Below are 15,729 nucleotides of genomic sequence, written 5' to 3'. Positions count from 1 at the left end.
TGCTGCGTGAGGGGAGAGGGTGTGGAAGAGGGCCAAGGGACAGGGAAGGTTGCTTCCTTGAGCGCCCTGAGCATAGATCCCTGTGGGCTTGTGTCAGATAGAGTCCCAGAACTGGTACTCTGGGTTAAAGGTGGGTACACGTAAATAGATATTTTAACAGATACAGGGTGTGTATTGAAACAGATGGATATTGCCAAGTTACATTCCCGAAAGGCAGACCCACTTAGACTCCTTCCCACAGATTTTGAGAAAGCTTATTTCCCTGCGCTTTTACAAGCTTTGGATGTTATTAATCTTTGCCAGTCTGATGGGGGGGAAATGATATACTGATAACTACATTTCTGCCCCTTGATGGAGAGTAGAGGCCCTGGCCCTCGGAGAAGAGCCGGGTGGGGTTCTCTAGTCCTCAACCCCTGAGCACAAGTCCTTCTGAGGTCTCAGGCCAGCTCTGCCCTGCCTGCCCCCAGCCTGACCCCCTGTGCTGTCACCACCCCTCCTGCCGCACCCCTAGCTTCTCATCCTGCCGTCCTCCTAGCAGATTGTTTTTCCTGCACTCCTAGCCACTCCTGGGACCTCGAGGACACTATGTCCCTGATGACAGCTGTGCTAGTAGTGGGGTCTCTCCTGGTGGCCAGCCTGCTGCTCAAGGTGGCGTTTTATGGTATAACTGCACAACGGAGTATTTTTCTACCCTAAAAAGAACATGGAATTCTGATATAAGCTACAACAGGGGTGACCCTTGAAAATATTATTCTGTGGGAAAGATATCGGACACAAAAAGACAAAAATCGTATGATTCCACTTATGGGAGGCACCTGGGTAGGCAAATTCCCAGAGACAGAATAATCATTACCAGGGGGCCACAGGGAGTTAGTGTTTCATGGGGACACAGTTTCAGTCTGGGATCATGAAAACATTCTGGAGGTGGATAGTGACATTGGTCACAAAACAGTGTGAGCGCATGTAATGCCCCTGGACTGTACATTTCAATGGTTAAAATGGTAAATTTTATGTTACAGATATTTTACCAAGATTTAGAAAAGAAACGAGGGGCTCCTGGACGGTGCAGTGAGTTGAGCATCGGACTCTTGGTTTCGGTTCAGGAAGTGATCTCTGGTCGTGAGATCGAGCCCCACGTTGGGCTTCACACTCAGTGCAGAGTCTGCTGGAGATTCTCTCTCCCTCTGTCCCAACCCCCCAATCTCTCTAAAATGAATATATAAGTCTTAAAAAAGAAATGAAGTGCTAACACGTGCTAGATCATGGAGGAACCTTGAAAACATTGTGTTGGGTGAAAAAAGCTGATTGTAGAGGACCAATAGTATGATTTCATTTATATTCAACGTCCAGAATAGGCAAATCCATAGAAACAGAGTGTATATTAGTGGTTGCCAGGGGCTGGAGGGAGGGGGAAATGGGGATAACTGCTAGTAATAGGTACAGGGTTTCTTTTTGGGGTGATGAAATGTTCTGAAGTTACACAGAGGTAATGGCTGCACAGCTTTGCCCATATACTAAAAACCGCTGAACTGTATACTTTAAATGGTGACTAGTATGGTATGTGAGTTATATCGCAAGTTTAAAAAGAGCATGGGGCTGGGGGCGGTGCGAGGGCTACACAGTATTCCACACAGTACTTACACTCCAGTTTATTCAGCCATTCCCCAGTTGGTCCACATTTCGGTTCTGTTTCAATTTTTTTTTTTCCTATTTGAAACAAGGCTGCAATGAACATCCTTGAACATAAAAAAAGAAAAAGAAAAAAAGAAAAGAGAGAGAGAGAGAGAGGGCACCTGGGTGGCTCAGTGGGTTAAGCGTCTGCCTTCGGCTCAGGTCATGATCCCAGGGTCCTGGGATTGAGCCCCGCATTGGGCTCCCTGCTCAGCAGGGAGCCCGCTTTTCCCTCTCGCTCTGCCCTTTCCCCTGCTCGTGCTCTCTCTCTCTCTCTCACTAACTCTCTCACTTGCTCTCAAATAAATAAATAAAATCTTTAAAAAAAAAAAGAAAGAGAGCGTATTTAGGCAGATCTTGGGCTCTGCTGGGCTGCATCATACCTGGTCACGTCCCAACATGAGTCTGATTTAGAAAGTGTCATTGCCTCTGACACCAAGACATGGTGTACAGATGAAGCTTTCACCCTCTGCTCCAAGCACTTTCTCAGAGTTAGAAGAAAAGACTTTGAAATGACTGTCATTTTGCTTTCTTCTATCATCAAAGATCTAATATAAATGATATTGGCCCCATATTACCCTGAGGAGACAACCCAGAGTGAGGGGGTTATGGTTTAGATCAGGGGTTGGCAGAGTATGACCCACGGCCTATTGTTGTACCAGCTAAGAATGATTTTTAGATGCACGTTTGTGACCGATTTGATGATAGGAGACACTGGCTTCGAGCTCAAATTAAGCAAAATCTTACTCCCTGTTGTCCACCCCCCCCCCCCAAATTCTGGTCTTCTCATTAGCAGACTTGTACTGCAAAAAGCTTATACTCAATTGCTATTGTTGTATTTTGAATTTGATCAATAAAAAATTTGTGGAAATTTATTTTCTCTCCTTTTATACCCACCCATTTAATATCCTCGATTTTGCCTCTTGGCCCACAAAGCCTAAAACATTCACTATTAGGCCTTTGTGGAAAGTTTGCCAATTTCGGTTCTACACTCCAGAGAGATATCGGAAATAAATATTGTAAAGAAAAGCACTGTATAAAGATGGAATAGCCCCAAGCTACAATTACCTCTCAAAAATAACACAGCCTGGAAATGACAGAAATTTCAATCAAATTATCCAGGTCACAAAACGTTCTGCTGATTTAGTTTAGAGAAGTTAAGGGGAAAGAAAAAACCCTGTTTGTATCTTCTATAACAGGAGAGGAAAATGAATAGGAAATAGGAAAATGAAACGAATAGGAAATTATTCATGTATTTTTTGAATTGATGATGATAAAAATAACTATATAAAAATAAGGACATGGATACATACTATGTAAAATACACTTATGTATTCCAGCCCTGAATAAGCACTTTATATAAAAGATCTCATTTAATCCTCACAAGAACCCTGCAAGGTTGAAGTCAAGGTCATCCGCTGATACCAAGCAGCAAAAAGTGGTACTTTGTCCAGAAAAAAAGAAGCAGCTGGGGACTAGCTGACAAAGGGCCTTGAATGCTGGGCTGGGAAATAGCCTATTTTCTGTTTCTTTTTACCGGGTTACTATGTAGACCCGGAGGCCCTCAAGAATTTCCAGAAGGGGGGAAGTGGTCAATTCTATGTTTGGGGATGATAACATGGATGGCTTTGGGAGATAACTCTTGAGGCCAAGAGGCCAGAGAGAAACTTTTTCAACAGTCCAAGGAAGAGCCAGTGAGGGTTTGGGATGGTACATGCAGAGAAGAGAATTCCAGATATACTTCCTTGTTCCGATTGGCCATAGGTGGACGGAATGGACATGGGGGCTGAGGGACAGGCAGTCAAAGTCAACCTCAAAGTTTCTGGCGGCAAAACGGGAGAACCCAGATAAGAAACAAGTTTGTAGTAGGAGAAGAAGGAGTACCGAGATGCCATATTTTAAATTCCTGGGTAGTATCTAGGGAGGTTGTCTAGGGCAATTGGAAATGTGTGTCCAGAAGTTCAGAAAGACATCTGGTTGAGAGATAGAAAGAGAGAGAGAGAGAGAGAGATTGGGAACCATGAGGAAATGGCCGTCTTTCAGAGGGGGTTCAAGAAGGAAAGAGCAAGGGAAAAGATGGGAAAGGAAGGAAATGCTAGTCAAAACTAATCTTTTTAGGGGTGAGCATGGAGCAACTCTTACATCACTGAGAAGGAAGTGGGGGGGTATAGGACATGCAAGACCCAGTGGTATTATCCCTAAAAGAGTTTCAAGAAGGAGGGAGAAGTCAATGGAAGGTTACAGAGCCATCTCCGTAGAAAAGTAGGGCTCTAAACGGGCAATTGAATTTGGCCATTAGAAGGTCACTGGTGACGTCTGAGAAAGCAGGGAGAGACTGCGTCAGCCTGAGGAGTGATGGGGAGGAGGGGGAAGGAAGAGAGGCTGGGACAGTGGAAGTTTTTTTAGGATAGAGAAAATCTGTGAGGCAGAAAGAGACACTGAAGATGCCCTGAAGACTCCTTTTTCTATCCCAGATCTCACATCCTGGCTGAGCAAGACACAGAGTACCCCCACCACCCGTGCGCCCCAAAGTAGAGGTTGGCTGGAAAACACTATCACTGTCGGCGATGTTACATGGAGAGGGGACGTGAATTTTTCTTTAGGCGTTGGTCACAGAGTCTAACTCTCTTATTTCCTCCCTCTTCAGTAAGGATCAGAACACCTGAACTTCCAATGTATAAAAAAGGTTTTTTGTTTTGTTTTGTGTTTTTTAAAAGATTTTATTTATTTATTGGACAGAGAGAGACACAGCGAGAGAGGGAACACCAGCGGGGGGTTTGGGAGGGTGGGAGAGGGAGAAGCAGGCTTCCCACTGAACAGGGAGCCTGATGTGGGGCTTGATCCCAGGACCCTGAGATCATGACCTGAGCCGAGGGCAGACGCTTAACGACTGAGCCACCCAGGCGCCTCTAAAAAATGTATTTTAATTCAAGTACAGTTGACACACAATAGAACGTGTACTGAATTTTCCAAGCCAACTCTTGTATTTTAAACATATGAGTTATTAGAGAGATAAATATGATGACATATTATTGATTCTTACAAACACAGACTACACTTTGTATTTGATGACGTTCCCAGTGGCTAGTCATACCCCTCCCCCCTCATTGATATGTATGATACCTATAACACGGAGTTCCCCAAACTCTGTAAAGCAGGCTGAAGATTCCGATGATGAAATGTGCTCCTCCCCATGTCAGGTCAAACTCAGTCCACAATTCTTCAGCTCTCTCTCGAGTTGCTTGGGGGAACTAGTCAGTTATTATTCGGTGGAAACAGCAGCCACCACCGTGGCTTCAAGATGGAAGGTGCTATGAGAGCGCTCATTATTAGTGTTTTTTGTTTGTTTCTGGCCATGTACTCAGATAGTCTTCAGCAGCGGCTCGCGGAGTGTGAGCGTCAGACAGCAGCAGCAGCATCACCTGGGAAGCTGCCAGAAGTGCAAGTTCCTCTCGCTCCGGACCTCGGGCCTCAGCAGCCCGGGGGGTGGGGCCCAACCACGTGCGTCTCCCCGGAGCGCTCAAGCTGTGGTTGCGATGCGCTCAATTTTACCCGTAGCCCTTCCGCTCAGCGGCCCCAACCCAGTGGCATCACCCCAGGGGCTTTTTAGAAATGCAAAATCTCGGGCTGCACCCCAGACCCGCCGAATCACAACCTGCAGCTAAACACGAGCCCCAGGGCAGTGGAGCCTGAGAAACCTCGGGCTGTGTTACCGTGTCTGCATGATGTAATGAGGACCTCTCCTCCAGTAAGTTAAAAAACCTGCCGGCCTAACCCGAGAAACGGCGAAATTGCCTTAAAACCTCCAGCCCCCTAGCCCAATGTACCGCGCCAACTGCACGATTATCTTCCTGCAGCGATGACAGGGCTCCGTGTCAGGCAGGGTAAAAGGGGGGAGCCAGGAGGGGGAGACTCCGGGCGGGCGCTCGGCTCCAGGTGGGCCCCAGGAGCAGGTGTGGCGGGAAGGCGCGAGAAGGGGGGCGATTTCCACGCCGGGGAGGGAGCTGAAAGGGACGTGGGAGGGGGGGTGCGCTCAGGGAACGCCGCGGGGGGCGGCAGGGGTGGGGGCCGACTGCCCCGCCCGGGGCCCCGCGGGAGAGGGGGGCAGCCCCTCCCCTGGGGGGAGGCCGGTGGGCGGGGGGTCGGGGGCGGAGAGGGAGGTGGGTCCCGGGCCGGCGCGGGGGCGGGCGGCTCCGCAGCTCCCCGCCCCCGGCCCGCCCCTCCGCGGCGCCATTTTGCAGGCGGCTGTCGCGGGGACCGGAGGCGGCGGCGGCGGCGGGCACTGCGGCGCCGAGGCGCGGCGGCAGGACGGGAGCCCAGCGAGCTGCAGCCAGGTGAGAGCCGGCCCGCCGCGCCCCCCGCCCGGCCCGCGAGCCGCACCTGCAGGGCCGGGCCGCGAGGTGCCCGCCGCGCCCACGAGGCCGGCCTGGCACGGCCCCCGCGCGCTGTCACCGGCCCCGCGGCGCGGCCTGCGCCCCCCCAGCCCCGGCCGGTCCCCCGGGTCCCCGCACCCGCGGGCCAAGCTGGCCGCGGGGCCCGGGGATGCCCGGCGACCCCCCAGTCTCCGCCGCCCCACCGGGCCCGGTCGGGCCCCTGGGCGCTCACCCTGCCCGCCCCGGGAGCCGCAGCGCGCTCGGGCCCTCAGGCCGCGCCGCGGGGAGGCAAGTGGGTCCCCCGGGACCGGGCTGGCCGCCGTCGCAGCCTCCTCCCGGGCCCTCGGCCCGCGCGTCCTGGGGTCGCTCTCCCCTTGTCCCTCCTCGGGAGGTGCGCGCGGGCATCCCCGTGCCCCCGGAATTCAGGGCTATCAGGAGGGCGGCGGGGTGGGGGGGGTGCCTCGTACATTTTTTGCTTTCTTCTCTCCTACAAAGGCTGCGCCAAGTAATTTTAGAAGCCGCTGCTCGGACCCCAGGGCCTTTCTCTCCGGCCTGTTCCCCCGGCGGTCACGAATTCCCCTTGTTGCTACCTTGCTGGAAGGAGAAATTGACATTTTCGAGTGTGACTACTTTAAGGGCTCAGAATTTTCTCCTTCCTTTGACTCTGGGTATACCCTTGAGTGGGTAGCTGACAGGAACTCGGCCTACAGGCAGGGGGTTTTAAGCGTGACTGATGAGAAATTCTTGATTGTCAGGGCAAAGGGTAAATGAGGGCAATTGCAGGTGGAAGAAAGTCACCCATAAGGGATTTCTGGGTCTGGGGCGTCAGCAGAGGCTGTTACTTTTATTCTTGCAATGCTGGAAGATGGGAGGGGGAAGATGCTGTCCCTGCTGACGTTTGGGTGTGCTGAGAAGGCTGGTGATGTGCGAGGACATGGGACCGGGAGTCCCGAGGCAGTCTGGTTTGAGCTGTCATTAATTGGCCATGTGACTTCTCCCGGCCAGTTTCTTCCTCTCTAAAGCCAGAGACAAGAATCAGGGGTAGCTGAAGCTTTTTTATTTTTATGTTTTTGCATTTGAATGCCTTTGGGCTGGGGCCTCACCGTTTCCAGTTGTCTACACCTGCCTTTTTACCTTCGCAGATGACTTTGCTTGGATAGCCCCAAAGGTGTTGGAATCTGGTGAGATTTATAAAGGGCCTTTCAGCTCAGAGATTCGGAATTCTGTACTGGGTTATGGTTGACTCTGGCAGGATCACTTGTGAACCTGTCCCTAGTGGTCTCTTTTCACTTATCCAGAATTTAATAGCGTTTGGGCAGCAGCCTTTTAAATGGCTGGCAGTGGGTGTGCGGTGTAAGCCCTCATGGCACACCTGTTAGTTGAAAGGAGGTGAGCAGGTGTGTCCAGCCAAGCTACCTGTTTCACCTGACAGCCTGAGACAGCCTGTGCGTGAGCTATCTGCTTTCTAGACCATTTCCTTTGTCAAAATGGCTACCGGCTTCTTTCTTTGAATTCCAGGGCATTTCTGTTGGTTTTTTTGGTCTGAGTGGGGAGTGATTTTTTTTTTCTTTTTTTAAGGAAAGAGGTATTTCAGGAACTTTACGTATTGACAGTTTGTTTTTTTCTTTTTTCACATGGTTGCATGGCAGTTGTATTTTCTGACTGTGGCAAAGTTAATTAAGCTGAGTTTTAATGTCTGTTAGGATGTTTCAAAAATGCTTATGAAAGTACTTGGCTAGAATACTGTAGAGGGTTTTGCTAGGTTTCATGCCAGCCACACTGCCTGTCGCGTCTGTGTAGCAAAGGCTAGAGGTCTTAGGAGTGCAGGAGTTCGGTGTCACAGGAGCGAGCTTCTGTTAGTCTACTTGCCAATTTGGTGCCAGGTGCTGTTGAACAAATAATTGTTGACTAACACTCAGTCTTTTGCCCTCAAGGAGCCTAAAGTCTGGGATATTAGAAATCCTGAGTTGGGGCTATTGCCATCCTGTTCAGTGTCTCTAAAGACAAAGCTGGGATCCTTTTGGGGACTCCTTTCTGGCACCAAATGCGAATTTTCGCATTTTGCTTAAGGGAATTAAAAGGCAGCAGTCATAATTTGCAATTACATAGTGCTTTGTACTTGTAAATGAAAGCTTTTTAAAAACTTATTTTTATTTAATCCTCTTAGGCTTTTTTTTTTTAATTTAAACATTTTACAGTCCTTCCCTGACCTGTTTCCAGGCCTTGCCTATAAAACTCCCAACACACTAGTCCGTTCCCGACGCCGGATAACCTCATTAATTCATTTTTGCTCCCTGCTGTTCTTCCAGTTATTCTCTCCTCAGAGGGCCGCCTGTCTGGGCTTTTATTCTTTTGCTAGGGAACATTCCTGCTCCAGGTTAAGCTGTGCATTACTGACACAGGATTTAAAGGAGCCCTGTGTGTGCTTTATGGCACTGTCTTCCTTTTCTCCCCAGCTTTCTATTTCTCGCCTGTTATTTTGTCACAGGTTCTAGATTGTTGACTCTCGAATAATTGAGGTTTGCTTGTGGCTTATACTTTTCCTTGGACTTTCACATATTTAGTACATTCATTGAGAACCCACTGTGTGCTAGGCAATGTTTTTGGTGCTCTGGTTGCTGCTTGGAGATTCTCTGCCCACATGGAGCTCACACTCTGGTGAGGAGGCAAAGAGATTTCATGCCCTGAAGAAGAATCTGGCAGGATTGAGGGTATTAAGTGTTGGGCGTGGGAGTTGAAATTTTAGGAAGGATAGACAGGGAAGGCCTGAGTCACCTTTGAGTGAAGATGTGAAGGAAATGAGTCATGTGGATATCTGAAGGCAGAACATTCCCAGTGGAGGATGCAGCAGATGCAAAGGCCCTGAGGCAGGAGGAGAGCGTTTGGTTTTGAGGTCAAAGAGACAATGGGAGTTGAATCCTGTAAGGCCATGTGACAGTAAGGCCTATGGATTTTACTTTGAGGGGAATGGGAGCCGGTGGAGGGTTTTGAGGGACTGACCTAGCTTTTAACAGGACACGCTGGTTACTGCTGTTTGAGAGTCAACTAGAAGCAGGGAGGGCGGGGCAGCAGGGTGAGCCCCTGGGTGAGGGCTGAGGGTGGTGGTCAGACCAGGGTGATGGAAGGTAGCTGGGGAGGTGGTGAGAAGTGATGGGAGTCTGGGTGGGGCTGAGGAGATTGCTGATAGACCAGATATGTGAGGTGGGGGTGGTGGTGTACAAAAGAGTTGAGGGTAATGTCCAAATTTCTGTCCTGAGCTCCGAGAATGAAAGGAACCCAAGGTGTCTGAGATGGCTGAGGAGCAGGTATAGGGCATGTCGTCATGCCAACCTGACAAACCCAAATGCGGTCATAAAGGGAGGGAGTGGGTGTTTGGGGGGAGCTCTGCCTCCAGGGAAGTGTAAATCTTTTTGAGAACTTCTCGTTGTCCGTAGTCTTAATTCTCTCCTCTGACCGCAGGTGTAGGTGGCTTCTAAGGCCCTCTGAAAATGTACTCCATGAAGGAGAGTTCCAGCTACTCATTGATTCAATAACCATTTCTCGCACTGCTTCAGTGGGGTTGCATGTTATGCAGGCCTAGAATCTAAAGATAGCACAAAAAGCAAAGAGCGGGATTCATCAAAAATGACCTTTGGAAATTCCTCTATCCCAGGAAGTGTGGCAGGCATGGTCTGCGTACACGCTCCATACAGAAACATCTGAGGATTCAAGTGTATGTAATGAACGCGGGAGAGAACAATGGATAATTTCACAGAGGATCGTACTTAGGACTTGAGTCAAGTGTCCTCACTGCTGTGCACTGTTCAGTAGCTTCAGGTTGCAGCCAACCCTTTCTGTTGGCCACCGTTTTGACTCCGCTTTTTTCTTATTCATTGTTTCTCTGCAGCCTCAGTGAGTCCTTCAGTGAGGGGTCAGAGTTGCCGTGGGCTGTTGCTTGCTTGGCTGCCCCGAACCGTGGCTCTCTCTGGTCAGCGGTCAGGGAAGCCTTCTTCATTCACAGTTCTTGCCACAGGTTCTGCCCAAAGCCGCTTGCTCGTGTCTGTTGCCCTGGGGGTCTTTGAGTGCCTGGTGGAGGCTCACCCATCTAGGTGGCTCCCTCCCTCCCAGTTCACCCTCAACATGAGTCTTACAGAGCTGAATCCCCCATCTTCCAAGCTGAATGTGAGCGCAGTTTAATAAAATGCACTTCTCCTCTAGGAGCCTCTCCAGGCAGTAGAGCGGACCCAAGGAAGACTGGACAGTGGACTGCCTGAGCTGGGGCCTGGGCACATCGGCTCTGTGCTGAGCACTTGAGGTCAATAGTGTTAGTCCCAGCAACTGGCAGGTAGAGCTGTTCTGGGCCGCATTTTACCAGTGAAGAAATTGGAGTTTGGTTAACTTACCTGAGTTAACTCTTGGGTCTTGATTTCTACTCTTAAGCTCCAGTAATCCAGGACCCTCAGTGATAGAATACCCTTGCCAGGTCTTGTCTGAAGCTCTGAGTTTGTAAGTTCCTGTTGGCATAGAAGAGGCTAGAGAAGCTAGTGTTGGGTGCCAGGTGCTCTGCCTAGGACCTCCTGTGGTCACTAATGGCCTTTGATCATGGCCGCCCTAGAAAATGGGTATTAATTACTCTGGTTCTCACTTTATAGCTGAGGTCTGGATCCTTCTTGCTAAGTCCCCCCCCCCCCCCCGCCTTTCTCTTATCTGGCCTGTTTTTCATTCCTTTGCACCACCTTTATTTATTTTTTAAGATTTTATTTTTTTAAGTAACTTCTACACCCAATGTCCAACATAGTGCTCGAACCCACAACCCCGACTGAGATTGAGAGTCGCACGCTCCGCTGACTGAGCCAGCCAGGCGCCCCGGGTCCTTTGTTCTTCAGTTAGTTCCCCCTGGCATTTCCTGTAGGAATCTTCCATAATCCCCCCCGCCCTCCCAACCCCGACACATAGACCTTTTTTTTAATGTGGTCTCCCTTTGAGGTGGCATCCCTTTGCCACCAGCTTCATTTAATTAAACTTGCATTAGCGTTTTCATTCTGGACCATCCCTTCATCAAGGAGGCCGTGGTGTTAGGACTCTGTGGTTGGTCTTCTCCACCCGTCTTCTGATGGAGAGCACTGCTGGAAACGCTGTTCCTCATGTATGGCTACTGTAGTTGGAATTTCAGCCCTCAAATCCGTTTGGTTTTCTCGTCCCCTCCGCAGTGCTGGCTGAAATCCTTTGCTGTCTCCAAAGGCAAATCCACTGGCTTGGGGTTCCGATGTCTTCCTTGTCTGACGTGGTAGAACTCAAACTGGAGAGTTTCTCATTCAGAAGGTCTGGGGTGGGGGCCGATAATTTGCATTTCGGATGCTGCCCCTGAGAGAACCACTGGCACCCATTCTGGTAAATCAAGTTTTACTGCAACACAGCCATGTGCATTCAAGACACCATATGACCTGCAGGCCTGAAATACTTGCTCTCTGGCCCTTTATAAAAAGAGTTTGGGGGCGCCTGGGTGGCACAGCGGTTAAGCATCTGCCTTTGGCTCAGGGCATGATCCCGGCGTTATGGGATCGAGCCCCACATCAGGCTCCTCTGCTGGGAGCCCGCTCTTCCTCTCCCACTCCCCCTGCTTGTGTTCCCTCTCTCGCTGGCTGTCTCTATCTCTGTCAAATAAATAAATAAAATCTTTAAAAAAAAAAAAAGAGTTTGGGGGCACCTGGGTGGCACAGCAGTTAAGCATCTGCAGTCGGCTCAGGACGTGATCCCGGCGTTTTGGGATCAAGCCCCACATCAGGCTCCTCCGCTATGAGCCTGCTTCTTCCTCTCCCACTCCCCCTGCTTGTGTTCCCTCTCTCACTGGCTGTCTCTATCTCTGTCGAATAAATAAATAAAATCTTTAAAAAAAAAAAGTTTGATTACCTCTGCTTCAGAGTGGTATGGATGACATCAGTGCTGGACACTTTCTATTGAATTCATATTGTATCATCGAGAACTCTTTATATATTAAGACACCGATTCACAAATGATTCCACAGAAGTATGGTATGGGGAATATATGCATATTTTGAAGTGTTAGGGAGTATAACAAGGATGGCACTTCTTTTAAGTCTTCTGTTTTATCTAAAAATAACATGACTTTTTTATTCTACTCCAGAAACATCAGTGCTTGGTTTAATATGAAACATTTTTCCTCCTTAATCTTTGAGTAAAGTTGATGCTACTGGATGTGTTATTTTAATCCTACTTTCACTCAGTTTGAGAAATAAGCCATTAAGATTTGCATTTTTTGTCATAAGTTGCAAATATTTGTCTATGCTTTGAATGCAGATCTGTCAGTCTTTTTCCTTCTCGTGCCTCCTCTACCCCAAGATTTTATTAATATTCCTTTATATGTTTGTTCTTTTAAAAAACATTTGGCTGTTATTTAATACTTGTATTGGAGTGTGGCATGGAGTAAGGATTTTTTTTTCCTCTACATTTTTTCCAGCACCATTTATTCATTAATTCATCCTTGTCTTATTAAATTAAAATGACACCTTAATCATGTGCTGAATCCTCAGATCTGTTGTGGAACTTGCTATATTATTCCATTTATCTGGCTACTCCTTTGCCATGACCTTGCTATTTTCATCATTGTAATGACTCTATAGTAGGCTTTACTGTCTGGTGATGCCTATGCTCTTTTCTTTCTTTTTTTTTAATCCTGGATTTTTCAGTTTAGGGTTTCAAAATAACTTAATGGGAAATTTTATTAAATGTATATAAATTCGGGGAGACTTTTTATCTTTATAATATTGAATTGTTCTGTCCATGAGCATAAATCTTTGGGTTTATGTAGATCTTTTATAGCTTTCATTTTTCTAGATTGTTTTTGCTAATAAATGTCTGCAGATTACTTGTTTATTGCTCCTTATTTAAAAATAGTTACTTAGAATGGGGTGATTTCCCCTTGCTCCTCCCTTCCTCCCACTGATAAAGAGCAGGAATAGAGAAAGTACCTGATTGCAGTCTACGTATCTTACAACCAACCACCTGTATTACTCAGGGCCATTAGCTAAAATCTGTATCCTAACAAAATAAAAAGTTATTTTTTTTTTAAGATTTATTTATTTAGAGAACTTATAAGGGGGAGGGGCAGAGGGAGAGGGAGAGAGAGAATCTCAAGTGGACTCCCTGCTGAGTAGGGAGCCCTACATGGGGCTCGATCCCAGGACCCGAAGATCATGAGCTGAGCCAAAGTCAGATGCTTAACCTACTGAGCCACCCAGGAGCCCCCATTTGGTTTTTTTTCTTATACGTTTCTCTTTTCCTTTTCCCTCCTTCTCTCTTTCCCTTTGCTTCCTTCCTTCCTTCCTTTTTTTCTTGAAGTAGGCTCTGCGCCCACCACAGGGCTTGAACTCACTACCCTGATATCAAGAGTTGCACGCTCTCCTCACTGAGCCAGTCAGGCGCCCCATACGTTTCTTTTTCTGAATAAATTATAGAGTATTTATAAAACAGGTTTTAATGTAACAGTCCTTTTAGTCAGTTTTTACTGGAATGCATTATTGTATATAATCTTTGTTGATATTGAAGAAGTGTCCTCTTCTCAAGGTCTTTTTCAGTAAATTGTAGTACTATATATACATAATGTTTTTGAAGGAACAAAGTTCGTCACCTTGACATTGACCCCGGAATTTTGTGTACCACAAAAATCCTTGGCAGAATCTGTCCCTGTTATTGTGGTAATTCTCCAAGGAAGTTCAGTTCCCCTGCTGATTTGAGGATGACCTCAAATATCTTGCCAGGAGGAATTACAGGAGTTCTATCTTATCTTCAGGTTCATCCCAAGGGCTTCTATTTTCTGACCATGCTGTCGTATTGTGCAGCTGCTGGCATCTTTTGTGGCCGGGATTCTGACCCACCGTCTTTGAAAATGTGCTCTCCCTCAGAGAAGTTTTTGTGGCTTCTTGTTTCCCTTCCTTTCTCTTTCGTCCCTGTGAAGAGCAATCTCGATTTGCCTCTTCTGTTGAAACTCTGCTTTTTGCACCTGCTTCCTGACACCTGGTGTGAGTTCAGGCCCTGCACATCCAGGCTGCCCAACCTGCAGCCCCCTCCCCCGCAGTTTCAAGTGATGGGTTTGCACGCTCGCCTCTTGAGCTCCCTGTGGGGTCCGCCGTGGGCTCCCCGACCAGGGCCCCAGATGCTGCTCTGAACCCCTTGGAATCCCTGGCGGGGGTGGACGGGGTAGGGAATCTTCTATTATGACTTGGGCAGTAGAAGCAGACGGGGTCCAGCTCACTTTTCTTAGCGTCTAGTTCAGTGCGTAGGGCAATGCTCCAGAGCGGCTTCGGCATTTTTTTTTTTTTTTCAATTTCTGTTTTCAACTCTTAAGATCTCATACTTATTTTGTTGTTGTTGTTGTTGTTTTGAATAGGTGTCAGTCAACTCCTAAAATGCATTTTCCAGACTTTGTTTTGACTGACTCACTGCTAAGTATATATATATACATCAGGTTTGCTTGTGGGCATCTCAAACGAGTTTCACAAAAAACATACATAACTTTGTATGCTGTGTATTCTGAAATATTCTACTCCTATTTTGTGAAAAAATTAGTTGTGATGCCCTGAATTGATTTTGTGATTTGGTCACGAAATCCATACACGACTCCGCCTGTGAGTTGGAAAGGTTATTTATCCATACTGTCCTGTGGTAGAGGAACTGCGTGACGTTCTGAGGACATGATGGGAAGGAGCTCTTGACACAGAATGAACTGCAAAAAAATCAAAAAAACAAAAAACAAAAGCTTTATTGAGTTGTTATTCCATAAAACCTGCCTTTTTAAAGGGTATGCTTCAGTTGTTTTAGTATATTCACTGAGTTGTAGCCACCACCACTATCTCATTTTCAAACCATTTTTATCAGCCCCCAAAGAAAACCCCGTACCTATTAGTGGTCTGTCCCCATTTTTCCCCTCAGCCTCTGGCAGCCACTAACCTACATTGTTTCTGTGGATTTGCTTTATCTAGATTTTTCATATAAATGGAATTCTACCATATGTGCTCTTTCGTGATGGGCTTTTAGCATGTTTTCATGAGTTATCCATGCTGTGGCATGTGTCAGTGCTACTTTATTAGTTGACGGACACTTGGGGTGTTTCTGCATCGTAGCTGCTATGAATAATGCTTCTGTGCATGTTCCCATACGTGTGTTTGTGTGATCACACTTCTGTTCTTCGGGTAAATATCAAAGTGTGATATATGATAATTCTATGTTTAGCATTTTCAGGAACTGCCAGACTTTTCCAAGGTAGGTGGGTCGGCAATATGACAGTTGCAATTTCTCCACATCTTCACCGACACTTGTTATTGCCTGTCTGTTCGGTTATGGCCATTCTAGTGGGTATGAAGTGTTATCTCATTGTGGATTTCATTGGCATTTCCCTAATGACTAAGGGGGGAGCCTCTTTTCATGTGCTTATTGGCCCTTTATATAATGTCTTTGGAGAAATGTCTGTTCAAATCCTTTGCCCATCTTTTAAATTGGGTCATTGTCTTTTTATTGCTAATGTTTTATTTACCAGTCTCTTATCTGATATAAAGTTTTATAAATTTTCCCCATTTTATGGGTTACCTTTTACTTTCTGATGTCCTTTTGAAGCAAAAGTTTTATTTTAGAGCGCAAGCAAGGTGAGGGGCAGAGGGAGAGGGTAAGAATCTCAAGCGGACTCTCCACTG

At 47.4% G+C, this 15,729-nt stretch overlaps 1 protein-coding gene across 5 annotated transcripts in view; it reads left to right on the top strand.

Annotated features, from left to right (window-relative positions):
* Window positions 1-5,903: 5,903 nt before the first annotated feature.
* Window positions 5,904-15,729, top strand: part of SLC23A2 (solute carrier family 23 member 2) — a 131,066-nt gene continuing 121,240 nt past the window's right edge. For 4 of the 5 annotated variants that reach the window (XM_044385703.3, XM_044385701.3, XM_057312654.1 and 1 more), the window contains exon 1: window positions 5,904-6,005. The gene's annotated coding sequence lies outside the window, so the exon portion shown is untranslated. The remainder of the gene's footprint in view (window positions 6,006-15,729) is intronic. The other variant, XM_044385702.3, reaches the window with a different exon arrangement.

Source organism: Ursus arctos, unplaced genomic scaffold, assembly GCF_023065955.2.
Source record: "Ursus arctos isolate Adak ecotype North America unplaced genomic scaffold, UrsArc2.0 scaffold_16, whole genome shotgun sequence".
Classification (NCBI taxonomy): domain Eukaryota; kingdom Metazoa; phylum Chordata; class Mammalia; order Carnivora; family Ursidae; genus Ursus; species Ursus arctos.
This window is presented reverse-complemented; position numbering and strand designations above follow the sequence as displayed.